Source organism: Pelecanus crispus, chromosome 1 (genome assembly GCF_030463565.1).
Source record: "Pelecanus crispus isolate bPelCri1 chromosome 1, bPelCri1.pri, whole genome shotgun sequence".
Classification (NCBI taxonomy): domain Eukaryota; kingdom Metazoa; phylum Chordata; class Aves; order Pelecaniformes; family Pelecanidae; genus Pelecanus; species Pelecanus crispus.
The window spans coordinates 131838972-131858585 of NC_134643.1; the positions used below are offsets into that span (position 1 = coordinate 131838972).

Below are 19614 nucleotides of genomic sequence, written 5' to 3' on the forward strand. Positions count from 1 at the left end.
TAGGTGCTACAAGTATAATATAAAAATGGTGAATGAGCCCATATAGTAATGAAGTCTTGATGTATTCCTAGGAAAGGCTTTGAATTAAGAGATTAAATAAAAAAAAATACAGTTGTGTTTTAGGACTGTCAAGATGAGCAACATCACTATACAAATGTTTATGAAATACTAGGTAGAAAAGCATCAGTTGTTAAAATTCTTAATTAAATTTAAATTGAAAGCTTCTCTAAAAGTATTTTTTAATGAGAAATTGTATGTTTTTGTAATAAGTGCAAATGAATACACTTCAAAAGTAATCTTTTAGATATATTTAAACTATTGTCAATACTTATTTGATCAATTTATCCTGCAACAAGTCAGTTTCCTAAAACCTGAAGTACCAGAAAGGAAAAATATGTAATTGCTAAGAAATTTCTTTTTAAAATAACATTTTCCTAGTTTGAAGGACCAGTTAAGGAGAAAAGGAAGGGGTAAGAAATTCCAAAAATAAATTAATTAACCATTTATAATGCTTTTACTTTTAATGAATTAACAGAAAACAAAGTAGAAAATAACTACACAATTATTTGGTTCTAGATATGCTTACCTTTCTCTTCAGACTTGCCAGTCCTTTCAGCTGGTTTTGGTTTTTTTTTTTCCCTAAGATAGTTTTTCTGTTGCAAATTACTATTTTCTGTATTTTCCTGTGTTGTTCCTGATAATTTCAAGTGTGACAATAAAATCTAGAAACTATAGACCTGAACTATCTGGAAAGAATTAAACTATTTGGTTTACTTTTTGGATTAAATTGTAGATGACATTGTTGGTCACATCTAATGTGAGATAGGATAGGAAAGGAATGAATTGCATTTAGTGTTGTAGTTTTACCAAAATTTGTTTATGACTTCTATATGATAGCTATTGATTTATTCGATTTATCTATTGTTATGGAAAAGCTTGGATTACCACAGAATTAGAGTATTTTAATCATTGGAAGTTATTAATTGCTGAAGTATAGGAGATAGGTAGATTTCTGTATTTATACAGAATATTTAAATATTTTTCCTAATAATTATTTCTATAGATTACTTCTCAGATATGCTTTCTAATTGCAAGACACAGATAAATTATTCATCTTAAATTATTTACCAAAGAAAATAATTTTCCTCGCTAGTATCCTACATAAATGTATGTGTGACCATTTGTTTCATGTTAATATAGATATCACAATAAGACATACCATTTTCCTTGAAGAAATAGTATCTATCTTGAATTAAAGACCTGAGCTAGAAAAATGAAATGTTCAGGTTTTCCTGAAGATGTACTTGCCACACCTTTATTTTGTAAAGGATGTTGCAGACCTTGCTGTTCCTAGCAAGGAACTGTTTTTATTTTCTCTCCTTGAAGCTTACTATGCCTCAACAATATTTCTAAGTGATATAGAAAGAAGGATTTGGAAGAAAAAGAAGATGTAAGAATTGATCTGGACATCATATAATTTTCTATATGTACACTTTTACACAGGCATATATAAAAGTTGTAACTGTTGTCATGAGTTTATATTTATTTTTTTCACAGAAGCAATGAGGAAATGTCCAAAACAATCTACTTCATGTATTTAGTAAAACTGACAGAGCAATCAATTAACAGAAATATTAGACCAGCAAAGCAATCTTTATAAATTGTACTTTCCACTACTTATTTTTTTAGATCTTAAATATTTTAATGATGTAAATCTTCTGCTCTGCGGATTCTGCAGCCTAACCTCCCTTGCTGGGAGGCCATAAGACCAGTGAACGCATGCCTTTTTTTGCACCTGGTCTCACTCACAAGTCAGGGACAGTGGAATCATGTTAAGAAGCATTTTTATGGAAAGACTCTGTACTTCTTTTTCCCTACGCTTAACAGCAGATGAAGTGTCGATTAGATGCTGGTGTTACTGCTTTACCACTGTTCTCTATAACAAAGAAAGAATACTTTGAAAATGTGTTGGAACCAAATATTCTTCTTAGTAGACTTGCTGGAATGTGATTGCTAGATCTTTATGAGCAACCTTTATGCTTGTGGAAAAACTGTGCTTGCTGCTAATTAATTACTTGTTTTTTCCTCACTGACTCTAAAAACTGAAGGGAGAAATTCAGAAATAGTGAGATAGGCTGAGAATCTTGGAATAATTTTATCATCATGATTTTACATGAAAGCCAAAATACTAGCCGTGCTGCGAAATTGTTACTCATGGTAGACTATCCTTTTTTCCTGCCTTGGCTTCACAGTAGCAACGTAAGTCTTCTGGACTGCTTGGTACTGTTTCCCAGTAACACGGACTGCATTATTTCACCCAGTCCTAATACTGAAGCTGTGATCTCGTTTTGCAGTCAACCTCCAGTCATTGAATTTTATGGCTTAGCTGATGTTCCAGGTGGTCAATGAGCCTGTCTGTTGTGAACGACTTGGTGTAGCATCAAACAAGAACAGCAAACAGGGCAGTTAGATGAACTTAGTTTCTTAGATATCTCTCTCCACATTTCAGCACAAGTTTTATATTTAGAAACTTCTATATTTTAAAGCTGTCATGTCACCCGTTCTGTGTTCATCTCTTTTCCCTTTTTACTGAGGTCCCTATGATTAGCTATTTAATTTTGCATTCTAACTTTGCTTTAGTGTAAAATACATGTATTTATTAACTCTCCCAAATGCTTAGGAAGGAAAGATAAAATATATTCGATAAGTGTATACACTGTTAGGGAGGCATTTTCCAAAAAGCTGTCTGCAGTATTAAACTACTTTGATGGCAATCAAATTTGAGATATCAAAATTCTGTGTATGCACTTCAGAAGCATGTTACTGTTATGGTTTCATATTTTATTCAACAATATTTGAGAAAGCATTTTAGCGTACTTTTTGTGTCATGTACAGTCCACTATGATTATGGATAATTTGGCTTTTAAACTAATTTCACCTAAGAAATGGCATAAATTTTGTTCAGGTCCTCAGGCCATTTCTGTAAAATGTTAGATTTCAAGACTTTATTCTTTAATTCTATACTTATTTACATCTGCTTTTTTTCTTTCAGTAATTCTGCATGTACAATTTGTTTTTTCTTGTGATTGTTTTCAAAGACTGAAAAACAATGAAACTAACATACTTGATTTTTCTGGTTGTCTTAGTTCCTAGGAAGACTCTGTCTCTGTCTCTTTTATAATGCTTTCATTATCACAAAATGACCTGAAGAGCTAGAAAAAAAGAGGAGTGAGAAATAGTTCTCCATTCTAGCAGACTATTTTGAAGAGATGTTGGAAAATTTTAAGCTCTCTTTCCTCTTCCATGTTTTAACTGCATTCTGTGATCATGGTTTGGTCACTCACAACAAACAAATAATTTTACACTTCGTAACTTACATCAGAGTTTGTGTCAGGAAGTAGTCAATACTCATGTAATGGATTCTGTAGAAAAGGGACATTCAAGCAATAAAAAGACTGAACAACCAGGTACATATGCGATACTATCCTATTTTTGAAGAAATTAGAGGTCTATTGAAATGCTAGAGGATTCAGGTGCCAGATTTCCTTTGAATTTTCTTATCTGAGTATTTTCCTGTTTTATCTATTTAAGTCTTCCTGCTTTGTGCTGAACTTTTGCTACTTCTCTTTAGTTTTGATTTTGTTTCATTAATGTTATTGCCTTCCCTAAATTTTCACCTTTTGAAACTATCAATTTTCACTTTTCTGAGCAAAACTGTTCAACAGATGTGCTCTTCACAAGAGTAGTTCATAAGCTGTGGTACCTTAATTACTTGTGCTACACAAGATTCATTCAGGAAGTATACAGCCTAGTATCAAGTCCAAAGCTGCCTCTGTCAGTGAGAGGGACCTCTAATGCCTATGGTGCAGATGCTAGCATATGGAAAAACAAAGTTCATGTTTCTTGATTTAGATTTTCTTGAACATCATCTTGATAGTGTAAATAACTTCTAGTGTGGATTTATTTGTGCGGAAGACTTTGAACTTGAATGTAGAGAGACAGCTTTCTTATTGTGCAGTGGCCACAATAAATAATACTGAATTTGAGCACCTAATTTAGGAAAACAATTCAAAAATTACATAAAACTAGGTAGAAAAGTTTGAATTGAACCGAACCTGGGCTGCTCCGAAACTTGGGATTGAGGTTGCTAGTTTGAGTTTTCTCTTCCCCTGTTCGCCCTTTTACTGACCAAATAGCTCTACAACATGCTGTGTCATGGGTACATTAACTGTTTCAAGACTGGGTACAGTTTATGCAGAAGGCTTTGCAGGTAAGTGTCAGACATCTGTCTGACTCTTCATGTCTAGGACCATGGGACTGGTAGGTTGGTTTTGTCATAGATAGAGAAGGAATGAGGTCAGAAAACAATGAAAGCAAGGACCTTCTTGTAATGGGTTGACCCATGGTATTGCTGAGTTTCCACCTTCTATTTCTTTGCTTTCTTTTCATAGTGTTTTTATATCTTTTCATTTCAGTAGTTTCTTACTGAGTCCTTGAGCTGCTGCTACCATTCTGACTGGTTTTACCTTTCTTATCTTGCAAGGCTTAGGTATTTTCTCACACCTTACCAATTTTCTCAGTAAAGTCAATCCGAAGTTGTGGTGCTGTGCTGCACCTAATTAGGCATTGCATCATAGGCAGGTGAACTGCTACACTGAATATTACATATGCTTTTGAAGAAATTATTGTTTACGCTCACCACAAAATAGCAGCCTTCTTGAACACAGTGTATGCAAGACAGAATGACTTTCCTTCTTGGCCGTCTTGGGACATCTTTGGCCTAGCTGTATGACTGTTGCCTTATTTAAACCTACAGGTAGCATTTTTCCTTGTTCTGTTATCTCTGAAGTGCCATCATGGCACTCAGAAGCTTGTAAAGGTGCAGATTTGCTTTGTGAAATTTCCAGGAGAAGGGTAGGCATGGGACCCCTTCCTATTCCATGTACATGGCAGTTTCCTGATTGCTGAATCACCCTGGCTTACCTCTCTCAACCAGGTAAAACCATTGTAAGAGAGTGGTGTTCTCATATTATATCTGACAGAGAAACATGCTTTTTTAAAGAGGGTGTCAGTACTGGGACGTAACATGGCAACACAAGTGATGCAGGCTAAGCCATATTTATCTCCAGAAAGGTATGCTGACAAAGTCAATGCATTCCAGCTGGTGGCATTCTTGAGTGCAGGTTGTCTCTACTGTCAGCATGAGAAACCTTGGAGAGCTCGCTAAAGCCACATCACATCTAAGACTTTCCTCACATGGAGAAAATCAGTAATCAGTAAGGACTTTTTTGTGTCATGTTTTAAGGCACTCCTGCAAACTAACCATGTGAAAGAATAGTTGGGGAATCTGTGCTAAAAAATATTCCCACAGGAAATCGTAGTTACAGGCAGTGGGAATTATATAGTGTTAATGAGTGATATGCACTTTTCAGCAGAAACAGGTGTGCTTGGTATATTGGTACATCAAAACATGAAATATTCTAATACAATGAACAATAAAACTTAAAGATTTTTCTTTGTACATTTCTGGAATGTCTTCAGGCCATATTTTATATATATTTACGGGGCCTGTTATATGCACTCTTTTTACATTTCAGTTTTACTTTCTTTACAAATTATATGGTGTGGACATATCTTTAAGTGTTTTTGCAAATCCAAGCAACTGTTTTAATGAAATAACTTAAAGTTAATGAAGTGAAAGGCAGCAGAAAGTCTCTGTTACTGTTCTTTTAAAAACAATCCCTTGAGTTGAAGGAGTAGAACAGTACATTCCCTTGACTATATAAGGAAATTATTTATCTACTTCAGCATGCTTTCCTGATGTTGCAAAAGGAGAGAGAGGAAAAAAGATATTCAGGATGCAAGTAAAAAGAAGGGAAGACATCAGAAACCCATCTTTTGCATAGTCTCATGCAAATCCACATAAGACTTTGCATGTGGATTTATCATGTGGATTTATCACGGAAAACAGATCTTCAAGCTATAATTGCCTCACAGATTTAAGCTAGGCCATGCAGGAGTTTTCATCAGAATCTCATGATTTGTTACTGAACATCCAGAGTATAGCACTTCAGAGCATTTAAACTATGCAAATCAGCCTCAGGGGAGGCTGTTATTTCACATTATCATAGCCTATTTATCTATTTAAAAATATCTGCTGTGTTTCAGAACTTGATAAGAAATTATCTCCTTCAATTTCAATAGAGATAGAAAACAAAAAGATGATTAATTTTGACTTAGAATAGCATATTGCTGCTAATCGATTTGATAACAGCTTTGGATGGACAAGATGGAGCCAGAATGTGTCCTTGAATAAGACAGAGCTACTTACTTCCTCCTCTCCCCTTTTGCTGGTTCTTGCTTCTAGTCTTCACCTGTTTAGGTAATAAACTCAGTGAAAACTCCAGAGACACAGATAGGATGAATCTTATAAATTAATCAGTAAATCTATGTCCAGCTCTAACTTGGCTATAAAAAATTACGTCCACTAATCTTCTGTTTCCAGCCACACATGCACAGCTGGGAAATTGCTGGCAGTACCAAACAGTTGTTTCTTGAGGAACGGAACTAAAGAACCTTGATTTTCTAGACTTCTGTCTTTGATCCATTTTTCTTGTCCTCCTCTGCTATTGGAATAATCACAGCATGTCTCTGTCTCCCATGAATTAATCTGTGCAAGACCCTTCCACGTCCATGCTCCACCTCAAATGTACACTAAAGACTGTTTCCCCCCTGTCCTAAATGAGCTAGTAATTTCCTGATTGAGAACTACAGCTGTTGAGTCTGATGTAGCATTTCTTCATTGAAGTTTCTAAGTTGACTTTCCTTGCCTATCCAGCTGTTGAGTTTCACAAAGCATTGAAGGAGTGTTGGAGATCTATGTCTAACGTTGCTGAAAGTGGACAGAAGACTAAAAAAGAAAGAAACAAAAAACCCCTCACACTACTGGTATCGATATTAATAGTGAAATATATGGCAAGATGGAACAATTACATAGATCGTTTTCCTAAAGAAGAGGTTGAAAACAATTCTAGAGTTCTTGAAAACATTACCTTAACATATTGTATTTTTAAATTAGGAGGTATGTGTAGGAAAGAAATCGAACCTTTTGTGTAAGAACTTTTGAAGATGGAAGATCATGATAAAATTTGATGTTTTTCACAAGCTCGTCTGAGGGGCTAAGGGGAAGCAGAGCTAGTTGGTTTGAACTTTAATTTTGTTTGTTTGTTTGTTTTAATTAGTATATTCTGTCCAGGAGATCAGAGACAATTTAAACTTATCTTATTAAGTAACTGTCTGGGGCACAGATTTTATTTTAAATCATAAATGCTAGAAGGCAGTATTGAAAATGAGCTTTCAACCTTGAAGTTTTATGCCTTAAGAGTGCTTGATAATTACAGTGTTGAATTAATGTTCATTTTTTTCCTACACTGAGTTTTTCGAGCGCTTTTGTACAAAATATTTTCATTGATTTTTTTTTTTTTTTTTTTGGTCAATGAAGGATGGGTCACAAACATAAGACAAAAGCTAAGGGAAAGTCAAATACCATATATAGTATGCATTCAGTAGCTAAACAACAATTTTTACCCACAGAGGTAACACGATTCTTCTCAATATAGTGGCTCATGCTTTAAAGTGAGCCTTTAAGATTTTTCTTATTCAGAATTTGATTTAACTGGCCTGCAGGAGCATTGTGTACTTCAGCTTCATTTTAAAAGTTTTATTTCCCGAGTGTTAAGCTTTTTATATATCTATTTCAGTATGATGATTCCTACTCTGACCCTTTTTTTCTCATCTGAAGTAACATCAAATGTTCTTGGGAAGCCTAGGCTCCGGTGCCAGTGTGAGGAGTCACTGGACGGGGATATTTAGAAAACAACTGCAAGACATCTTTGCAAACCCTTGGTACTCAGTGTGACTGCTGTATTGAGGGACTGTGAACAGCAGGGATGTGCCTGGAGTCTTTTTTGGAATTTTGTGTAATGTAGCACAGACCCCGGTATGTTGCATAGGAGTGTCTTTTTTTATCTTGTATTTGTGTAAAACCCAATCACGCCAGTCAAACTTATACAAACAAATAATTCCATACTTATCCTGCCAAATGGTTTACCTTGCTTCTACACATTTTCCAGAGCTCTATGAATTCTTTTGTCTACCTTCTCTACCCATAATTCTATCTGACAACCCTTTGATAGATGCATATTTCTGTTGCTTTCCAAAAATGTTCTTACACTGCAACCTCAGTTGGAACAGCATGAAATCTCAATCTGAACTGCAGTCAGCAAGGAATAGAAAGCAAAGTTGGTCATTTTTTTTTCTTTTTTAGTTTAGTCACTAAGTCCTCAGGACTATCTGTTTGAATTGGTTAGGGAAGCCGTCAGAGTGTGCTGGGCATACAGATATTTATTTTCTACTTCTTGGTGGAGTCAGTGTGGCTGGGCTTTAGTTTAGTACTATACATGATAGCTAGACCCAAAATTGTTGCCAGTAGCAGAAAAAAATCTCGCTGAATGAGGAGGTTTAATATTAAAGAGGCTTGGTGATGTAGTGAAAGGCTTAGTATTCTTAAAACCAATGTGAACCTCAGACTGTGAAAGGTAAGAATCCAGTAGACTTTGGGACCACAAAGGATTCTCTTTCCCCTTCTGCTGAAGCCGAATTCGAGCCAGGGGCTTCTCCTGCCTGCCCAGCAGCCAGGCTGAGCAGCTACTTCTGCAGAAGAGACCGGCAGATGCTCACACCCACAGAGAATACAAACATAGCCAACCATTCAGATCAACCCAGAGAGCAGTGCCTTTACCAGCACACCCATGAAAACAATCAGCACTCAACTTAAATATGAACAGCATGGTCAGCCTGGTGCAGTTGCTGGTTTGGATGATTAGGATTGAACTGCACTGGAGGTACATACACACACCCTTCTCTATTGGTGAACTAACACCCTCCCCAGATCTTTTGAATATTAGTATGGTCTTTTAAGTTTCTCCAGTATTTGTGTCTGGCTCCTGGGCTCCTTATCCAGTCACTGGCTTAGACGTTGGGTCTTTCTGGAAGCTGGTCTGCTACTTACTGCCTAGTCCAGCTCAAAGTTCACTAGCAGAACATGCACATATGTTTTCTCACTCAGCTTACAAATGAATGTCTGCTGGTCTCTTGAGTAGTAGCACAGATTAAAGTCTGTCCTGTATGTGTGCTCACTCTGTTGGTCCTTTACCCAGTCACTGGTGCTGACCACGGGTCTTTCCAGATGCTGGTCTTCTGCTGCTTGCTGGCTAGTCTGACTTGATATTAGACAACAGCTGACACCCAACCACCCACGCAAAACCCTGTTCTCTCCAATGACTGGTCTTAGACTCAGCCTTTTCAGTAGCTGGCTCTCCGGTCTCATCCTACTTGCTGGCTAGTCCAGTTTGAACTTTGCTAGTGGCCGACTCACACGGAGGCTCAGGGTAGGGAGTGTACTTACACAGCAGATAGACATAGGATTTAGTAAGAGTCTAGGATTGTGATCAAGCCTGAGGTGTTGTCAGACAGTTTTACTGGCCAGCACCTGCTTGCATGACTGACATCTTTTATCTTCTTTTACCTTATTCTCCTGTGCTTGTTCCTCCCTCATCCACTTTAATCTTTCTCTTTTCCCTCCTGTGTTCTCTCCCCTAAACATCCCATAATAAGTTTTGTGCACACTTAAATAATATGTTTAGTTCTGCGGTAGGGTATGTGTTTAAATAATAGCTGCTAACAGCTACGTTAGGAAGTCAAATTATTCATGATAGGGAAAGATGCATTTGATTTGTGTAGTTCTGACTGATGGATGAAGTTCTTGATTCAGTAGCATATTTGAGTATGTTTAATTTCAGGTATGTAAGGCAATCCCTAAATAGCAAAGTATTTAAATTTAAACATCTGCTTCCATTCCACTGAAATTACAGGAAATGTAAATGTGTATGTTAGGCATGTATTCTAATTGCTGTGGTGTGAATTGAGGTGGGATTATTTGTGTGTTTAATTATTTTGATAAATACTTTAGTATGCCGATATCTATATGTTCACCTCAAAATTATATATTTCTCCTTGTTCACAAGATATAACCTGGATCAATAATACTGTAGCACCAGTTCTTGACAAATGGGGTCTTTAAAACTGTTCTCTGTAGGAGAGGAATAATTTAATTAAAATGAACATCATATCCTTAGTACTTCACTGCTTTAATTCTCTTCCCTAGATATTTTGTCATATTATTACTAAGATTAACAAATTATTCAAAATATTTTTTTATGGGGGAGATAATAAATTATTCACATTCTCGTTAAAAATTGATATCTTTCAGTTACCAGGGGGAATTGGATTCCCTGATTTACTTTTCTGCCACAAAGCTTGAATGATTAGGCAGAGCCTATTTTGGTTTGATAAAGCTACTGGGATTGTACCTGCCTGAGCATATTTGCAAAAAGAATGCATATCACTGGTACCTCTTTCCTCTGCATATAAGTCTCAGTAAAAATTGATTTATCTTTTTCTTCTATCTTTTATGATGCATACAGGACCTTGTTTTCAGATTTCACAATATTTATGTTGAAACCCTTCCTGTTTACATGGGGGAGACCTTATCACTCTCCACAACTGCCTGAAAGGAGGTTGTAGTGAGGTGGGTGTTGGTCTCTTCTCCCAAGTAGTTAGTGACAGGACGAGAGGAAATGGGCTCAAGCTGTGTCAGGGGACGTTTTGATTGGATATTAGGAAAAATTTCTTCACAGAAAGGGTAGTCAAGCATTGGAAGAGGCTGCCCAGGGAGGTGGTGGAGTCACCATCCCTGGAAGCATTCAAAAAACGTGTAGACGTGGCACTTTGGGACATGGTTTAGTAGGCATGGTGGTGTTGGGTTGATGATTGGACTGATGATCTTAGAGGTCCTTTCCAACCTTAATGATTCCTAGTTTTACTTTCATTAAAAAATAATCCAACCACCAAGACAGGAAACATGAAATTAATTATCACTCGACCCTTAATTGGGTTTAGTGGTGGACTTGGTAGTGTTAGGTTAATGGTTGGACTGGATGATCTTAAAGGTCTTTTCCAACCTAAACGATTCTATGATTCTCTGATTCTATAAGATCAGGTTGATACCTTCAATCATCAACACTAGTAACGATCTCGCATCTTACAATAATATTTAGGTTTAAACAATATTTATTTCTTTTAAATGCATTCCTGATAGCAAGCTAAGAAAACCCACCTAAAACCCAGATGAACCCAGGAAAAAAAGAATATGGGCACAACTGGTGTGTTTGCTGTGTGTGAAAGAGGAGGACATGCTTTAACTGTAACTCAGTGTTTGCCTCTATTTTAATGTGATGCTTATCCTGCTCATAAATCATAGTATATAAGCCAAAGCCAGAAGAGTGGATTTTGATATTAAGTATAGGACATAAGTTGGGTATTCTTAAGGAAATGCAGAACAAAGGTTTATGTTACAATTAGATGAAAAGTATTTGAATCATGACCTTTACTATTACAAGAAGTAATCACAGCCATTGAAGCATGCAACATAAAATTCTTCATTGGACATCAGAGTTTATGTTAACAACATACATAAGATGCTTTATTACATTCATAGTCACTTGGTCTAGTATATCCTGCTGCGTGGAGGGAAATTGAACTTATTTCTTTGCACGGTAATAATATCTTTTGAGATGACAATATGTTTAAAGGCTCATGAAAGCAAAGTTGGAAGAGTGACTTTCTGGGACTCTTCTTGCTCAGACATTAACTTTACCATGCAGTGGTTTATGCCCAAGGATTTGACACTTCTGATATTACTGTTAATATGCTATTTTAGGTTTAATCTGTATTTGCAAACAGAGTTATAACCTTTAAAAATTTAAGTAGGTAATGAAAGTGTACTGATACTTAAGTACTTCCCACCCTCACATATTGTTAAGGTACTTGATAATTTTATTTTCACAAATCTCCACTTACTTGAAGGAAGGTATTTAACATTGTATTCACTTTAACCCAGAGAAACAGAAGTATAGGTGTACTAAAGCTTTCCCATACTAAAGCTGTGACTGTTTCAAAATAAAATCTAGAGTCTTGAAAGGTAAGCAGATCCTCTTATCATTGTTTGGTGAAACATTTGGAAAATAATTTTCCTACAAAGGTCTAAAGGAAGGCTTAGGATGCAAACTATTCCATGCAACTGTCAAGAAGTCCATGAAACTTCCTGATGTGACTCAGTTTCTATTATTTATAAATTGGAACTATTAACTTCCTGTTTAAGGTGTGAAACTCAGTCTAGCATATGAGAGTTTTTTGTAATAGATGAGCTTATTAAATGCAAATCATGTTTTGTGATTGCCTTGTTTGCTTGCATTATGTTAACGTTTAATATCCCTGTTTTGTACTTTGAGGTGAAAACTATAATATTGCAACAACATTTAAGGCTGAATTGTCTAACTTTTATCTGGTTGCTTCACAAGCACTGAAAATCCCTTATAAATTAAATCTTTTTCACCTTCATCATAGATATTGTCCTGGTTTCAGCTGGGATAGAGTTAATTTTCTTCCTAGTAGTGGGCACAGTGCTGTGTTTTGGACTTAGTATGAGAAGAATGTTGATAACACACTGATGGTTTAGTTGTTGCTAAGTACTGCTTGTGCTAGTCAAGGACTTTTCAGCTTCCCATGCTCTGCCAGGGGCACAAGAAACTGGGAGGGGGCACAGCCAGAATAGTTGATCCAAACTGCCCAAAGGGCTATTCCATACCATATGACGTCATGCTCAGTATATAAGCTGCAGGGAGTTGGCGGAGGGGCAGTAATCGCTGCTTGGGGACTGGCTGGGTATTGGTCAGTGGGTGGTGAGCAATTGCATTGTGCATCACTTGCTTTGTATATGGTTATTATTATTATCATTATTATATTGTTATTATTATTATTATTATTATTATTATTATTATTATTACTATTTTTCTTTATTTCAATTATTAAACTGTTCTTATCTCAACCCAGGAGTGTTTCTTACTCTTACTCCTCCGATTCTCTCCCCCATCCCATCGGGGTAGGGGGAGTGAGTGAGCGGCTGCGTGGTGCTTAGTTGCTGGCTGGGGCTAAACCACAACAGATATTAAGATAAAACAAGGGTTAATAGCCCATAAAAGTTGATATCTATTAATTGCAGGTAGTATTGCCCTTTTCACAATGAATACCAATAATGTAAACTAATCTCTGAGGTTTGCTGCCATTTTTATTACCTCTGCTACATAAAACCAGCAGAAAGCACAAGCTGAATTGTATGCAGTCCTGTTAGAGGCTGTTACAGTTCCTTTTTTCTAGCCATTGTATACAATTTTCTCTTTTCTATTAAATAGGAAAATAAGAAGTTGTTTGTTGAAAAGAACTATTATTCAGACCTGTATGAATAACACATTAAGTCTTCTACATGCACAAACAAGCAATTCACTTTTATCACACACAATAGCGCAAGACCACAATACACAATATAATAGCATGTCAGTAGCTGTTGAGGAAATTTTGGATGATCCTTATCTTTCCAGCTTGCTTTACATCTCTTAAAAAAAATCACCAACTGTATCCTATTAGTCTTTTCTTCTTATTGATTTGTCCCTTTTCCAAATCGAGAATGAATTTTTATGTTATTTTTGTTTCTTGGATCCACAGATTTACCTAATTCTCCCAACTCTGAATTTAGTGGAAATGCTTTTTCCCCCCTACTTTTTGGTACCTCTGCCTTTACTTATAGTGTCCCTCCATTTGGTATGCAATGTTAGTTAGCCTGTGTTGACTTCTACAGGTGTTGTTCATCTTTGTAATACAAGCATGTTTAAATGATTCAAGATGAGAGTGAGAGATTCAGTGATCTCAAATTATTTAGCTGACCAAAATGAATTTTTGGTGGCAATTCATTCCACCTCACTAAAAAACAGAATGTTGGTAATGAAGAGTGTTCACTCTCACAGGAAAAAGCAGGGACTGAAACCGAGTCAATGTTATTCAGTAGCCAAGAACAAAATGAAACATGTTTTTAACAATGAGCTTAATCAACTCTCAGAACTATTCTCAAATAAATGTGGAGGCTTCACCATCACTGACAAATTTTACATCAAGCAGAAGTGTATTTTCTAATTAAATTTTCTTGTTCAAGAAGAGTTATTGGGACTGAACCTTGATTTTTCAAATGAGTTCTGAGAAATTCTGTGCATTTAGGTCAAGTTAGATGATCACAATGACTGGAATGTTTAGCAGTGAAGAAATGAAAAAAATCTCTGCAGAGTTCTGGATAAGTAAACATTCTTTAAACATGCTTGCATTGGTTCAATCAAAAATGGCAAAAAATACTTTGAAATTTCTGAATTAACATTTTTAGAATTTTCATTATATTATTTTGCTTATTCTTTTACTACTTCAGGGTGAAAACAGGGGCAAGAAATCAAGTACTGCCAATAGATATGGACTGTACAAGTTTTCTTTTCTTTACACATAACAATTGCAGTCTGTTGCCTCTTAAAGAATCTCCATTTTCTTTTAAGTTTTGTGGTCATAAGTCTTTATACAAAAGAAAAATATCTAATAATGAAATTAAATTTGAAGATCCAATATATTCCCTCAGAAAAAGCTATAGATTGTAGGAAAAATTAACTACTAGTTTTTTTTAACTCTTTTCTAACCTTTGCTCCAACTCCTTGCTGCCATATATCAGAAAATAAACCTTTTCATTTTTTTTCCTTTGAGACCAAATGACAGTTTGTGAAGATTTGTTCATTGTCATCTTTATACAGAAGGATTTTTTCCTCCACCTTTTCTTCAGTTGACAACTATGACAAACAGCTATTGGGAAAAGCTTTTGTCCCTACATTTGTTCAATGTTTGACTGCAAATCACTTATGCCTTGGGCTGCTTTAGAGACTGTTCTCAACCATATGGAAAAGGAAAATGCTTTGGATTTGCAGGCTGGCTGCTTCTCATTTTGACAGATTTAAAATGGATACTCCTAATTGATTAAGTCACTTCCAGGAAAATTTTTGTTCCCAGTTATCTCACCACAAGTTATTGTCAGTGAAAGTTACAATAACTGACCTAAAATGTCTCCTTCCTATTCCAGAAAGGTATTGTTTTCATGTAGTTTTATCCACTACTGTATTTTAACTAAGTTTTAAAAAAGAATGAGCAATGACGATCTATTTTCTTCCTTCCTGAATCAAAAGAAAAATAACTTGTCTCTTACTAAGAACTAAAAATGAACAGTTTATGCAAAAACAAGTAAAAGTTAAATTGTAGACATTTGTTTTGTATTTCACAGGAAAATGTTGATGTTTGTAGTCATCTTGCCTCCTGAGTTGTGGATTACATATGATTTCCATTTCTGGATTCACACAGATGTACAGGATCTGCAGCAGCCACCTCTGTTCAGAAACAGTGCAGCTCCTGCTTACCATTGAGTCATCTGAAGCCTGTCTTCTGTGTCAGTACGATTCAGAATCATCCTGACACTGTCAAGTAATTTGGGTCCTTGATCCCTTCCAGAATATCTTAATAGTAATTCCCACTTTTAGTGGCATCTTCTCTCTCTCCACTGGGGGAATTTATTTGATTTTTTTATCTCCTACCATAGCAAGTCTTTCCAGCCCAGGTGATTTCTTACATGTCTGCTTCTAAGCATTTTTTCCTTTTCTTCTTTTTCTGAAGGTCCCCAAACATACGCCTCTACATTCCTCTCTGAATTTAAGAGGCTACCAACTCATATATTTATTGAAGCTTTGGAATACTGACTACGATTTGCTCTAAATTAGAACTACAGAATTGGTTTTAACCTTGTTCATGCAACAGGAAGCAATGCACAATCCCTAACCAAAAATTGCTAATTGTCTTTATGTCTGGAAACTAATGCCACATTTCAACTACCTTTCAGGAAAGCAGGAGAATCATAATAAATGTCATATGAATCAGAGGAATTCAGGGGATGAAATATTATGAGACTTTAATGAAGTCTTAATAAAATTTAAATATGATCTGTATCTATACCTGAGTCTGGTGAGTAGCTATGTGCCACGTTAACTGATCCAACATGTCCCAGATCTTTGCAGTAGGGTTAAAATATATCTGAACATATATCTAAACTGATGTGTCCTTACGTGGCGTAATGACTGAGTAGCAGAGGTACACATAAATAGCATGTGAGACCACACTGACAATAAAAGATACTGTGTAGACAAGAGAATATTCAGAGTTTGAAAAATAAATTATTTTGTAGTTTGAGACCTATGGACCTAAGACAAGTACAATATGTAAGGGTTCTGTCAGAAAGCATTACTTGTTAAAAAAAGAACAAGTCAGTGTGAATTACCACTTTGGCCATAAAAATCCAAAATGTCTCTGAAGTAGGAAGGCACTTGACAGCTCAACATAGTTTCTTGCTAGAGGATATTGCTGATGTTTTTTTCTTTACTTCCTCTAGGAACAAATTACTGTTCTGAGGTAGTCTTGATAAAAAACCTGGAGCAGGTTTTGCATGACAATAAATGCAGTCAGAACATAAGATGTATTCTTTAAATTGTCATCCTGGACATACGATTGCTGGCCTCTGTATGAGGCCACAGTTAAATCAGTGCTCGCTCCTATAACTATAACAAAATCCAACAGCAATGACATCCAGGACATTATTTGACTTCATTTCCTCCTGGGCCAAGGAGGTAATCAAATTACTTGCTAATAAATGTAAAAGAAATGAAGGTTGTCTTCTCTGAGGGATTTTCTCTTCCTGCATAAAGTTTTATAAATTGAGTCCTGAAACCTTGTTTTCAGAGTGCATGATTTTTATTTTTTCTTTTTCACTTGCATTATGCCACAAGAAACATCTTAAACTCATAGCTAGCATTAGGAAGAGAAGACCGCTTGCTTTAAGTACTAAGTTATTTATTGCTGTTGTTCTTAATGCATCATATGCTATTTCCATGGAAATTCCATGATACATCGAAAACCAAATAAGCAAACAGAACTTTTTGCAGCTGATATTACTTTGTATGTGTAGCATATAAACCACAGTAGAACAAAGGTTTTGAAATGTTTATTTTGTTGTCTGAGAGAAAGAAACTACTCAAAATTGTGAAACAAAACTTCGATAGAGAGAAGTAACTTGAGGGTGATAGAGGTCTCAAGCCTTGAGGATATTCTCTGAAGATATCAGCTCCTAGCCAAAATCCAAATACTTCAGTTACATTGCAGCAATATTCTGGCTAACCTTTAAATATTTTACCTATAAGGACAAGGACAAAGAAATCTGATTTGCAAAGCTGTGAGTAGGAGAAAAGTTTCAGTTAAGGGGACAACTTTTAGGATAGTTCATGTAAAGGCTGAACACCCAGCTCTAAAAACAAGTGTTCTGCCTAAGAATTTTAAATGAAATGCAAGTAATCTAGAATTGTCTTTCGTATTTTATTTGCTTTTCTGCTTTGTAGGTAGGAGCTTGACCATATATTTTCATTTAAGCCTGATTTCTTTTCTTTCCAGGCTGAATAATAGGTGTAACTAATTTCTTCAGAATGTTTGAGTCTAGAGATTATCTGCTGACAAGTTTCAGGGGTTAACATTGAGGCTGGCATTGCCACATGTTGGGTTTTAGGATGTTGCACACAGAACACAGCAGGCAAAAAGGTACATTAGTGGAACAAAAAAAATTCTTGTTTGTCTCATTTGACAGGCTAATAAAAGTTATTAGTCCAGTTACAATAATACTACCATGCATAGTCAACAATAATACAGAAAAACCTCTGTTAATATAGTTAAAATTGTTACAAAGAAAAACTTTGCTATTATCTACCTTTTTTTTCTGGTGTAATGCTCATCTTTCTGGTCTCCCCCCGGGTCTTAAGCTTGATGGCATCAGTTGTCCCCAGGTGCAGAGGTTGGATGGGAATGTCAGAGACTTGTCAATGCTCCAACTTCTTTGCTTGGAGGGCTAGTAAAGTGTTTGATCCTCAACAGTTGTGGGATCTGTCTGGATTTATTTTTATGCATTATCTTAACACAGTCTGTATAAGTGAACTTTCTCATTACTGGTTCTCAATTATTCATTTTTCTATTCTCTGCTTTATCTAAACTGGTTTAAGAAGATTGTATTCCTGTAGTGACTGTTGTGATTTCTGTTTACAGTTTTGGATGTCTGGTACCATCCTGTGTTTATACTCTTGCAAACCATTTTTTTTTTTATTCTACTACCATAGATAATTCAGTCTGCACAGATGTTTACTCATATCTCTGTAAACTCAAAATATCCTAAACCAAACCTGACTGCCAAACAATTGCTATCATAAATAAAAGAAGCTAAAATCAACTTATGCCAAGACAAATGTCAGTCAAATCCTTAGACCCTGCCTTGGAAGGCCACTAAAAGCCTTTTAATAGAACAGAAAGAAAACATCTTTGCTGGGCTACAGAAGTGTTCCCTCCAGTAGAAACAATATTCCTACTATGGGAAGTATTTAGCTCTGAAATACATGTAGCATAGTGTGGGTTCTGTCATTCACAGAACTACTATTTTATGACACAAGTCAAATTAATGGGCAAAAGTTACTTTTCAAGAGGGATTCTTCATCTACTTTCTTGAGTACTAAGAAACCAAAAAACCAGTGTAGAGCTCAGTTCCACCTTACTGCAGATAGCTGTAAACCTCAAATGATGACGAGTATAAATATTAAGATTATGAAAATACATAACTCAGGAAATATATATATATGTGACTCACAGCAGGGAATAATTGCTAAACTGGCTGTTTCAAAAGTTTATAATCTATGTCAAGGAAACAACTTTGGAAAAGGCAAAAGTGCTGAGTAATCATTCTATCCCATTCACTTACAAGAGTCAGTTGGAGACATATGTATATATATGTTTCCAGTTACTGTCTGCTGTATGAAGTGTGATATGTCTCCTGGAAACTTGTAACAAGCAGTACAATTTTTGGTTGTATATAAAAAGTGGAAGGATATAACAGCACCAGTGTCATTACCGATTTCACAACACTGCAGATTTTGATTAAAATCTGCCATAGCTTCAGAACTTGACTGTGCTTTCAGAGATCAGACTAAGAGATATGTATTCAAGAAAAGTTTAAAATGAAAGTAAAAATATATCTGTCAAATATAATCAGATATTTGACATATGTCAAAAATTCAATTACGCCTGAACTGAAGCAATTACAGTTTCCTTTCAACCATGGACTCAAGACATTTTTGTGTGTGTTTGGGTCTAGGAAAAGGGTAAGAAAAGGGGAAGCTGTCATAGCCTTAGTTTACTTGCTAGTACTTTATCTTAAAATAACATGAGCTTTCTTTATGAGAGAAAGGACAAAGTTTGGTGGGGTTTTTGTGGCTGAGCACTAAAGAGAAAGTCACGCTTGTTTACAAAGCATATGACATTTCTTGTGTGGCTCTTGCATTTTCAAAATATTTCTGTGGTTATTTTCTAATTTTTGTTAAGATTTTAGGCAGGTTATTAAGTGCTGGTAGACTGTTTTGTTATATGCAGGACACAGTTAATTCACTGTAGTAAAGGGGAAGAAAGGTTGAGTGGGCCATAGTTTTCCTGTTATGACAGTAGGGC

At 35.8% G+C, this 19614-nt stretch overlaps 1 protein-coding gene across 1 annotated transcript in view; it reads left to right on the forward strand.

Moving 5' to 3' along the window:
- CFAP47 (cilia and flagella associated protein 47) overlaps window positions 1-19614 on the forward strand; it is a 353360-nt gene that overhangs the window by 282072 nt on the left and 51674 nt on the right. The window lies entirely within an intron of this gene.